Here is a 12,168-nt window from a genome sequence, read left to right on the forward strand (position 1 = left end):
CTGAATACACGTTGCTATGACAAAAACTAGCATAGTGACGTCCTTGGCAACAAGTGTCTACTGTAGCTTTATCCATGGACTGTGCTGGTTCCATTCCAATCTGGAATCCAACCATCACATGCTGTAAGTTTCTCATGGTACGTGGTTAATAATGCCGCTCCCTGGAGCTGTTCTGGAAAAAGCCCAACAATGAGACAGCTCCAGCAGCAGCTGTTACAAACCCAATGGCACTGATTGCTCTGTTGGCCTGCAAAAGAAAAACAAAACAGCCTGATGACAACAGGAACGTTGGGTTTTTCACACTTGAACAATCTCTCATGCATACAAGAGGTGCATTCGCTAGACAGAACAGAGCAGGCTGAAAGCTGATCTCACAGCACTCTGGCTTCCCGCCTGTGGAATTCAGGGACTTTGAAGTAGCTACTCCTGAATTATGCAAGCGTGAGATCAGAATCAGGCCCAAAACTGGCTTCGTGCCCAGCAGGTCACACACCTTTGAGCAGAGCAATGTCTGCTCTCCACTCAGTCCACATACAGTACATGGGGGGTCAAACCTGCTCTCAGTTATGCCACTGTGAATCTGGAGTGAATTCCACTGACTTCATGGTTGTCAGAATCTGGTCCACAGCCTCTAGTCCTGGGCCTGATCCAAAGCGCACTGAAGTCAGTGGGGGGCCGTGGGCAGGCAGTATATCGCTTGCCCTTGTGGCCAGAGGCAGGACGAGTTTAAGAAGCACATTTTCAGTTGAGAGCGCAGGGGTTTCTCTGCACAGCTCAACATCAGGTCCCAGGGTCTAAACCTCCCGCAACAAAACACACCCAGGATTCAACACAACAGTTTTAAATTGCTGGGACTTCTATATACCAGGTTTGTTCTTCTTAACAAAACTCACCCAAGTCCACGCGGGTGCGTCTGCACCAGGGAGAATGGACCAGATTCTGCATGAGCTCCACACTGAGAAAACCTCTCCCCCTTTGGGAACCTGTGGACACCACGCCCCCACCCCCAGCCCCCAGATATGCTGCTGGACCAGGGCATGCTGGGATTGCAACTGGGGAGCAGCTGCTTCACCCGGGATAATGCAGCTTTGAGCAGAGTAGAGCCTCACTCGCTGTGGCTTCTCCCCCCAATGAAAGGGGCAATATGCAAACGGGGGTTCAGCCAGACAAAGTGGGACTCCTTAGCAAGCTGTGCTGCCAGGGGACTCCTGCAATCAAGGCAGAGGAGCAGGCCAAAGCCAGCTCTGCACTGGTGCTTTGCTGTCCCCAGGGAGTTTGCAGCGTGTGCGGCATCCTACCCCACCAGCCCTTCCCCTCAGAGGGAGAACCTTGCTGCAAACTGTGTGAGAAACACCCCAGGTGGTGGCCTCTTTGCACAGAGCTTGCTGCAGGGCTGGTCAAGCTGGTGCCATGTGGACACGCTGCAGATCCTGTGGGATACCCGGGAGGAGAGGGGAGTAGAGCGCCCCATGCAGTCAGACACCAGCCTGCCCACCCCATATGCAACGCAGCTGCATGCCCACAGCACCTCTACCTGCTCGGAGACCCCTTCCCCGCAGCGCAGCAGTGTCACAAAGTGCTCGCAGTTGTTGCCGAGAAGGTCGTAGGACACCTCCTGGCGAGCACTGGATGATCTCCTCCATGGGCAGTGGTGCGTAGATGTCGTCGTACTTGTTCTTGATTCTGTACGTGTCGCTCCCCACCACGTCCTTCAGGAGCTGCATCTTCACCAGGGCCTTCCTGCTGAACACAGACTTGGCACTTGCCAGCGACGACACGGCACCTTCCTCTGAGAAAGGCAGAGACAAGGCTGTGTCAGCCAGAGCACGGGATGGCCACTGCACCAGCCGTCCCACTGGCCACGCTCAGCTCACAGCACCACGGGTAGTTCCACTGGGTCAAGGGCGGAACCCAGAGCCCACCCTTGGGGTGGCTGCCTTGCGGGGGGGACGATTGAGACCAGAATCTGACCCCTCACATCCAGCTGGTACTCAGTCCTTCTCCGAGCTGAGCGACAATGACAGAAAGGGGCTACCCCTAGGCGGAAGGGGTTGGGGAAAGGGCCATCCTCCCCTCAGTCCCCATGCACTGTGGAGGACAGTCCTAGTCCTCCTCTCACCTGAGCACAAGGACTGCATAAGCCACCCCAGAGAAAGAGACAGAAGCAGGGCTGAGCCCTGGCACCTCTGGCTCAGCAGTTCAGAACTCCGGCGCATCAGTTATGAATAAGGCTACGATTTAGTCATGGGTATTTTTAGTAAAAGTCATGGACAGGTCATGGGCAGTAAACAAAACTTCACAGCCCGAACACTTCAGGTACAACAATGGAAAAACCAGACAGGGCAGATGACCCATCAGCGAGGCCAATGGACTGTGAAAAGCTTGGCCTTCCTGTGGATGCTCCACACTGCCACTGACTCATGGATGCTGTGAACCTACAGAGTCAAGTGGTCTTGTCACCTGACTCTAAACACTACATGGGACTTCTTGTAACCTTCCACTGGAAGGGGGCAGAGGGTCAAGCTTGGGAAACAAAGGATTCCTGCCTTATGTAAATCCTATTTAAGGGTGGAGGAGAAGGCAAACAGGACCTCTCCTCTCCATGTCCTGATTGCCCAAGAAGAAAGACCGCTAAAGCTACCTGAAGGGAAGTCTGGCGTGGAGTCCAGACTGATATGAGGTCCAGTCTGAAAAGGAACAGAACTGGAACTCTGAACCACAGAAAATTTACAACCTGCCTAAAATAACATTTAGGGTGAGAATTTACATTGTGTAACCTGTTTTCTAAGTATATTGAGCTTGGCTTGCGAATTTTGCTTTATCTGGTCAGTAATCTGCTTTGTTCTGTTATCTCTTATATTCACTTAAAATTCACCTTTTGCAGCTAATAAACTTATTTCTTGTTTATAATATAACCCTGTTTATGTAATTTCTAACTGTGGGGGGGGAGAGAAGAAGTTGTGCATATCTCCCTCCACGTTGAGGGAGGGGGCGAATTTCATAAAACCTTTAGGTTTGTCCCCCTTAAAGGGAGTGGGCATCAGAGTGCTGGGGCGAACCCTGAAGGCTGAATCTTTCTAGAGCAGGTCTCTGTCTCTGTGCAGCTAGGCGTGGCCCTGCCTGTGTGCTTGGCTGGAAGAGGCTGGGGAGCCTGGCCCAGCCAGGCCAGGTAAAGGGGACCCAGGCTGGCAAAACAGCCTGACTCAGTGGCATCCCAGCACATCCGGTGACACCCCAAAGGGCTCAAACCTGTCACATGTCGACAGACACTGAAAAAACAATCCCACATTTTTGATCTCACTACAATGGTTGAGAGCATCGTCTTTGCCAGCAGTGCAATGAATTCATCACAAATAGTCTTTGATAGCTATGATGTAAGGGCTTCCTCACGATTTGTGTGTTCACTGATGTGCTGAGCTCAAGAAAGGGTCAAACTTAGCGATTAGCTCTAGAACACCAAGGTAATTGCCATTGTGTTTCAATCCAACAGCCTCATCTGAGCCCAGAATGGCAGACCATGCTCAGCAAGAACAATTATGGTTTCAACTACGTCTAAGAACGTTCTTCCAAAATCTGTGTTAAGATGAGTTCCTGTCTGCATCCTGTAGAACTTGCCCATACCGGTATTGCCCTGGCCTCTTCTTTTGTCATTCAGTGTTGAGCGCATTCTAAAACAATACGCATCACCTCACCTTTTGGGGGAAAAGCCAGACTTTTAGGCACCTGCTCCCCTACCTGGTGTAAACTTTGCTTCCACCAATCAGAAACGAACACACACAGGTTTTGGGCTCCATCCCCTATGACACTTCTGTGATGTCATAGTAGGTACTTTAGGTCGCCCTGCCATGTGCAGGCAGGGAGAGGAGAAAGAAAAACTAATCCTGTGTATCCTGTGTACACCCGTAACCGAGCCTGATCACCTCGAAGCCTCTCTCTCAGCTCACGTGTTTCAAACAGAGTTCTACGTTTGCCGGTCGTTATGCGTTGGTTTTGTATTTGTAAGTATCAGTTATTACTAAATGCTGCATCTTTGTTTATATATATTGTTAGTAGATATTTTAGTCATTGTGTGTTTTAAGTTTTATTAACCCTATTAGCTAATCATACGTTGCTCCCTTACCCCTTGTAACTATCCCCAATAAAACTTTAAATTGATTAATTTTAGTTGTGTGTGTCTGCAGTTTGCATCATCACCCCCAGATACAGAGCCCAGTGCTGATAAGCCGCCCGGAAAATCTCGATCAGGTCCCCGGGCTGGGGGCTGCCCGGATACGCCAGACTGAAGCTGTCATTAGCCGCCATCTGCAATGGGACAGACAGAGATGCCAACTCTGAACGTGTCCCTCCCTGTTCTGCTCAACACGCACAATGCAGGAAGGGTCTGGAGTGTGGACAGGGAACCACTTAGGCAGGTACCAGGAAAAGACCAGGAGACAGTGGAGGAACGGAACATTTAGACTGAGAGTTAGTATAAATTCCTGACAAGGTGCAACACACTTACAAAGCATGCGACTTTGTTCCCGCCGGTGGGAGGGAGGGGAAACAGCCTGCTACCGCTACCAGCTCATACAGCTGATCCTTTAGCTCTGGTGGCAATGAGCTCGGTGCTTTGGTCTGGGACGCAAACCCTGCCGGGGGCTGTTGCTAGGGCAATCTCTTCCCTCACCACCTGGGACAATTTGAATTGGACAAGGCACTATTCACCTGCCGGGGGAAGAAGTCACTGCAGCCGAGGATGGGCTAGAGGAGATGCCATCCAGGACCTTTTCCATCTCAAGCTTCTATACTCCCGGGGGAATTCTGCACCAAAAAATTAAAAATTCTGCACCAAAAAATTAAAAATTCTGTGCATATTTTAAAATTCTGCAAAATTCTGCATATTTTATTTGTCAAAATAATGCCATATAATCATGCCAGTTTCAATTATTTTGGTAATTTATTTAAACTACAATACAATAGATAGAGAATTGCAGTGGGGCACATTGGAGGAAATCCCCAAACTTCCTTTGTCTAATAGTAATGTCGCTAGGTTTGACCCTTTATTTCTAGTTGTTAGGTAACAAATACATGCAGCCATATGCTCAGTGTTACATCATAGGCAACTGAAGAGCAAGTGAGGGCTGGGGATCCAACTCACAATTTATACTGGCTATTGACCATCTCCAGAAAGGTCAGTACTGAACAGGTCATGGAGCACATTTTGATAGGAATTTTTTTCAGTCTAAAAATTTAGACCAGTTTCTATTCACTAAACCACCATAAGCACCACTCTGGCAGTGTAAAGGAGCCTTAAAACTTTTACACCTGTTTTATACTCCTGGGGGAATTCACAAAGACAATGGGAACAATTCACTAAGCAAGCAGGTTGCTACCTTCTGCTCTGTCCCAGGCCCACCTCCTCAGAAACACCCCAAAGCCCTGGCTCTCCACACTGAGTGTGCCACAGTAGCAAGCAAGAGGGCCAGAGCGTCTCTCTTTGTCACCCACAACTGCACAGCCCCCCACCCCCATCCCATCCCATCCCAGCAGTGATTTATATCTCTATCAGCTGTTCCGGCACCCAAATCAACCTGTCTGCGCTGCCAGGGAGAGGTGCATGACCACTCCTGCGGGCTTCCCTTTGCTTCCCTATCAGGGGTCATTTTTCTGTGGGGAACATAAATTCTGCATATGTGCAGAATAGCTTCTACCACTATGTGGCTGCAGGCCAGATTCTCCCTCCTCTCACATGGGAAACTCTGTGAGGTCACAGGCACCTTCTAATGGCCCCCATCTACTGGGCTAGAGAGTTATTTCTTCCTTGGCCCAGGGAATATTTAATTTCTATACAGTGGAATGGCTTCATCAGGAGGTACTGAGAGAGCCTGCCCCACCATAGCTACAGCCAGGCATTTAGGGCACCCAGTTGGGGTGTAGCCCAGACTTGAACCTGTGTCTCCCCCATCCTAAGCAACTGCTCTGAACAATGAACTATTGGCTGCTCTAGGGTCACTCTCAATTCTACCCTGGACCCAAGGAAAGTGTCCTTGAAACCAATACATAGCCATGAAAAGTTTCAGTTTTGATAAATCCACATTTTCCCACAAAAGAAAGTTGTGTTGAAAAACTGTAAACTTGCTCGAGTCCTTCCATAAGAATCTTTGGTTTTATTTAAAAAGAAAAGTATGTTTTAGACCTCAGAATTGCAGAGAAAAGCTGGAAAATGTGACCCTTAAACACTCCAAACTCAGAAGGCAAATAAAAAAACTTTAAAATTATTTTACTTTTAACCTATCATGATTCTTAAGCCAATTACAAGATTGTGGGGGATCAGGCACATCGGGTTATTATTTGGGGTTGGTGAGACTGCGAGCAGGACGAAGAGAATAACAACACCTACCGCTTATCTAGCACTGTTCATCTGTGGATCTCAAAGCACTTCACAAAGCAGGTCAGTGTTATTATCCCCATTTCACAGATGGAGAAACTCAGACACAAAGAGATGAGGATTTCCACTGAAGCCCGGTGGATCTGGGGTTGGGAAGAAATCAGTTACAATGGACTAAATGGAGAGAAGTGAGCAGTGTGAGCAGCGGTAGCAGAATGTCTCTCAAACTGAAACGTACGCTCTACAGGACGGTAATTATGCCTGTACTCATGCCTGGCTCCGAATGCTGGGCATTGGGGAAGAACCAGGGGCAGATCGTAGAAACAGCGAAAATGCAAGTGTTGGGATAGATGCCTGGAGCTACACGGATGGACCCTGTTCAGAATGAACAAATCAGGGGAAGTGGGAGGATGGCACCAACTACAGAACAGCTGAGGAAATCCAGGCTTAGGTGGCTTTGGGCATGTGCAAAAGATGGTGTTACATTTAGGAATGGAGGGTCGGAGAATTAGGTGGACGGATGTGATGGGCCAGGATCTGATCAGCTGCGGTGTTCCCGAGGAATTGCTCTAAGGCAGACTGGAATGGAGGCACAAAAGGACTCAAAAAGGTGAGCCAGGACAGGTGGGACTAAGGCTAGAAGAGGAGGAATCCAAACCCAGAACAAGCCCGAGTAATAACAGGGCTCCACATACAGCCAAACAGCGACGCCAGTTTGAGCTGATTTGCTCGCTGGAATAAGAAGATCAAATTCTCCAGGTTCAGCTTTGCAAATGTTTCTGCAGAACAATTATTCAAACCCAATTTGTGGGGATTTTCCTTTGGTTTTGACATAAATCATTTCAGAACCCCTAAGCCCCTGGCTGCATTGGGAAGCAGGCCTCTCGGGGGAGAGAAGCTCTGACAATCACAGGAGCAATAAGGATGGTCTGGCTAGTCAGCCCAATTTCCCCATCCCTAATGCTTAGCCCGGACTGTTCACCACCTTGTTTAGCAGCCTGCAGAATAATCCACTGCCCCCTGAGCCTTCTGCATAATCCTCTCTGGGCTTCCCAGGCACGATGGTGATGGCCACCAGGATAGAACCGTAATGCAGGTAGAGACGGCACATATAGCACGTTTGGTCTGCACTCTTCACCCCTTCCTGCCTGCCTTGGCTCAGAAGTGCTGCTCTTCTCTTTCCCTGCAGCGATTGTCCACAGTGCTCAGCATGCACATGGCTCAGTGCCACGCCATGCACCACTTCCATGCAGCACCCACAGGGCTCAGCCCTCTGAACACCCTGTCCTCCCTTAGCCCCTGGACAGCTGGAGAATCACAGCAGCAACTAGGACACCAATTGTCAAAGCAACACCCCCCTCTGCTCCCCCAGGCAAAGCACTGACGTGGGGCTGACTTTACTCAGAGACACCGGGGAGGACATTCCACAAACACATCCCGGGTGGGGGGATGACTTACCTGGGGGAGGCGCTGCTAGAATGGTGCCAACAGCAGCTCGTGGGGTAACGGGCCTGACACGTGTGATTCCAGAGAGCTCCGGAGTCAGCCCGGCCTGGCCCGGCCAGCTTGTTGGTAGGGACACACGTGCGGATCTGACACACGAGTCAGACACAGGGGGACCAGATGTCCTGATTTTATAGGGACGGTCCCGATTTTGGGGTCTTTTTCTTATATAGGCTCCTATTACCCCCCACCCCCGTCCTGATTTTTCACACTTGCTGTCTGGTCACCCTAGTCAGAGAGCACACACTGGGGAGACACACACACCCCCTCACGTGAAAATCACACAGCCCCACGGACTAAGATCACAGAGACACACGGAATCCACCCACATGCAGGGGCTGAAAGGACAGAGACACTGAAAAGCACCCACCCATAGTGTGATTTCACCCCCTCCCCACCCAGCCTATGTTCCCAGACACATACAAATACCAAAAGCGCACACACAAGCGCACACACACGCACGCTGAGCTCAGAGACGCCCACGCACACACTACAATCTGAGACACACACACCCAAGCTGAGATCTCACACACACACACACACACACACTCTGCAATACAACCTGGCTGTTGCAGGACCCGGGGCAGGGCAGTAGCAGCGCGCAGCGGGGGGTCCGGACTGGCCCCGGCGGGGGGGCGGTAGCAGCGGGGGGCGGGATCCGGCTCGGCCCTGGGGGGGGGCGGTAGCAGCGGGGCGGATCACGGGCTCGGCCCGCGGGGGGCGTAGCTGGGGGGACTGGGTGAGTCCGGGCTCAGCCCGGGGGGGCGTAGCGAGCGCGGAGCTGGGGTGGGGTCCAGGCTTCGGCCCGGGCGGGGGGGTCTGGCTTGCCCGGGGAGGGGCGGCTAGCAGCGGGGGGGGTCCTGGGCCTCCCTGAGGGGGGCGGTGAGCGAGGGGGGGGGCGGGCTCGGCCCCGGGGGGGCGGTACAGTAAGGTGGGTGGGGTCCGGGCTCGGCCCTGGGGGGGGCGGTAGCGGCGGGGGGGGCGGGCTCGGCCGGGGCGGGCGGTAGCAGCGGGGGGGCGGGCTCGGCCCCGGGGGGCGTAGCAGCGCGGTGGGTGGGGTCCAGGCTCCGCCGGGCGGGGGGTCTGGCTTGGCCCTGGCGGGGGGCTCTGTAGCAGCGGGGGTGGGGTCTGGCTCGGCCCCGGGGGGGGCGGTAGCAGCGGGGGGGGTCCGGGCTCGGCTCGGGCCAAGGTGGGAGCTGACCCCGCCAGGGCCTGGAGTCCGGCTCGGGGTCTCTCCCGGCCGCCGATGGGTCGCACCAGCGGGTCTGGAAGCGCCGGGTCGGGGGGGGGTGGGGGGCGATGCTGCGGCTCCTGATGGAGTCCGGCTGCCCCCCCCACCCAGGCTCAGCTCGCGGGGCCGGAGTAACCTTTTGTGGCCCCCCTGGGGGCGATGGGACATGGGGGGGTTGGTCTCCGGAGTGAGGGGCCAGCCAGGGCCAATGGGGCATGGGGGGGTCAGTCCCCTGAGCACGGGGGCCCTTTGGGGCCAATGGGGCATGGGGGCATTGGGCCCCGGAGCGAGGGGGCCCCCTTGGAGCAATGGGGCATGGGAGGGTCCGTCCCCCGAGCACGGGGGCCCTTTGGGGCCAATGAGGCATGGGGGCGTTGGGCCCCAGAGCGAGGGGGCCCCCTTGGAGCAATGGGGCATGGGGGGGTTGGGCCCCAGAGCGAGGGGCCGGCCAGGGTCAATGGGGCATGGGGGGGTCAGTCCCTGGAGCAAGGGGGCCCTTTGGGGCCAATGGGACATGGGGGGGTCGGTCCCCAGAGTGAGGGGGCCCTTTGGGGCCAATGGGGCATGGGCCGTTGGGCCCCGGAGCGAGGGGGCCCCCTGGGGGCAATGGGGCATGGGGGGGTCGGTCCCCGGAGCGAAGGGGCCCCCTGGGGGCAATGGGGCATGGGGGGGGTCAGGCCTGCCAGCGAGGGGCAATGGAGCAGGGCAGGGAGGCCCCGCTCCGCCCAGTGCAGGACACTAGTTACAAACCGGGAGGTGCCAGAAGTACAGTGACCCACTCGGCCCTATGCTGCCAGCGTGTCCCTCCCCCCTCGAGGGCGGGCCCAGGCCACACCACACACTGGGGCACAGGGCCTTGGGGGAAAGGGTGGAGTGGGGGCAGGGCTTGGGACGGAGCTGAGGTCAAGCACCTGTGACTAAATCAGAAATTCAGCACCTCTGCAACACCCCCTAACTCCCTTATGCCAGAGTCCCGCAACCCCCCCCCCCCCGCCCCACAAATGTAGAGCGCCCTGCACAGCCCTGCAGGCCAACAGGAGGACGTGGGGGGAGCCAAGTGGAGCAGGCTGGGGCCCCTTCTGAGCATGGGCCTGGCTCCATAGCACCCCTGGCACCACTGTAAACCCAGCACTGCTCGCAGTGTGGGCAGCGGGCCCCCCCAAGCCTCCTGCCCTGGCTCTGGGTGACTGGGGAAGCCACGCGGCGGGGTCCTGTGCATAGGGCATGAGCACCCCAGAGGCAGGCAGAGATCCGGGGTCAGCTCCTTGCAGGGGCCAGGCAAGCGGGAGTTCGGCCTGGACCCAGCGCTGCAAGGGAGCCGGGGCTGGGGGGTTGGGTTTTACCTTTCGCTCCGCTCTCGATCACACGCAGCCCATGTGTGACCTACACCCTGCCTGGGCATGGTGTTCTGCCCCCTCTGGGGCACCGAGACCACTTAGAGAGAGAAATGAGTGCTACAGCCCGAGCTAGCGGCTACCTGGCTTTTAGCTTATGCACTAATGTCTCGTGCACATGAGGCTGGTCTACACTAGGGGGGGAAATCGATCTTAGATACGCAACTTCAGCTACATGAATAATGTAGCTGAAGTCGAAGTATCTAAGATCGAATTACTCACCGTCCTCACGGCGCGGGATCGACGTCCACGGCTCCCTCTGTCAATTCCGCAATTCCGCTTTGGTTGGTGGAGTTCCGGAATTGATAAAAGCGCATTCGGGGATCAATATATCGCATCTAGATGAGACGTGATATATCGATCCCCAGGCAATCGATTGCTACCTGCTGATATGGCGGGTAGTGAAGACATAGCCTTAGCTCCAGAGGGCCCTGCTTCGATCCCGGACCAGCCCCACTTGTAACACTGCCAGGCTGTTAATGAGTTAGCTACAGCCTCAGCTAACTCTCTCTAAGCGGTCTCAGTGCCACCAGACGGGACAGAGCCCCCCACACTGACGATGTGTGGGTCACATGTGCACGCAGGGCCGGCGCTTCCATTTAGGCGACCGCCTAGGATTTGGGAGGGCGGCATTTTGCTGCCTTTGGCGGCAATTCGGCGGCGGGGCAGTCCTTCCGTGCTCCGGGTCTTCAGCAGCAATTCTGTGGCGGGGCCTTCACTCGCTCCAGGACCCACCGCTGAAGTGCCCAGCAGACCGGGAGCTGCAGAAGGACCCCCCCCCCGCAGAATTGCCGCCAACCAGGAGCACAGAAGGACCCCCACCTAGGGTGCCAAAAACCCTGGTGCCGCTCCTGCATGCACGGGAAGGAAGCTGGGAATGGCCCCACTGGCAAAGCTTGGAGCTGGAGGGAAAAGTCTCATCTTGCTTTCATAGCCGGTCCCAGCTCCAGCCCCGCCTCCATCCCAGACCAAGTCCCGCTTGCCCCCCTGGTAATGCTGCCGCAGGGACCCATTGACATCCCCATTGTTGAGTGTTTTGTCATGGTGCCCCCATGCCTGGAACACCTGCTCCAACCAGCCTGCCCACCCAACAGCCTCCTTCTGGTCCCTGCTAAAATTCGCCACTGCTGCCAGCCCACACCTGGAAAGGCTAAACAAGAAATACTCCTGTCCCGGGCTCTGCAGGGTGGCGCTGTGCTTTTAGGTGCAGCCTGGAGACGGGCACACTCAGCACCCAGCGAGGTGACCCGAAGGAGCGAGGCCGAGCCCATTCCACGGGCAGGGAGCCCCCAGGGCTTTTACCGGAGCGCACCAGACTGATACCAGGACTGCGGTGCTTACAGCGAACCTCCACTCGGAGGAGAACTAGAGAGTCTGTTTTCCACCTGGCTGGTCAGCGCTGTATCCAAGCCCTGCTGGCTGCGCCTCGGGGCCCTTCCTTCCACACTCCCCAGGGAGTGTTTAGTTTGGGGTTGGTGTAAAGATGCCCTGTAGGACCAGCCCCTGAAGGTCCCCCCAACACACTGTACCTGTCTTGGCGAGAGGAGGAGAGCTGTCGACCATGGTCTCCATCCTGGAGCTTTCGTGGATCTGTTTGATACTGTGAGCCCTGAAGGCTCGGGGCTCAGACCTTGCACTTGAGTCTGTTGGCCGGGAAGTGGGATAGGGAGCGG

This window comes from Chelonoidis abingdonii, chromosome 8 (assembly GCF_003597395.2).
Source record: "Chelonoidis abingdonii isolate Lonesome George chromosome 8, CheloAbing_2.0, whole genome shotgun sequence".
Lineage (NCBI taxonomy): Eukaryota > Metazoa > Chordata > Testudines > Testudinidae > Chelonoidis > Chelonoidis abingdonii.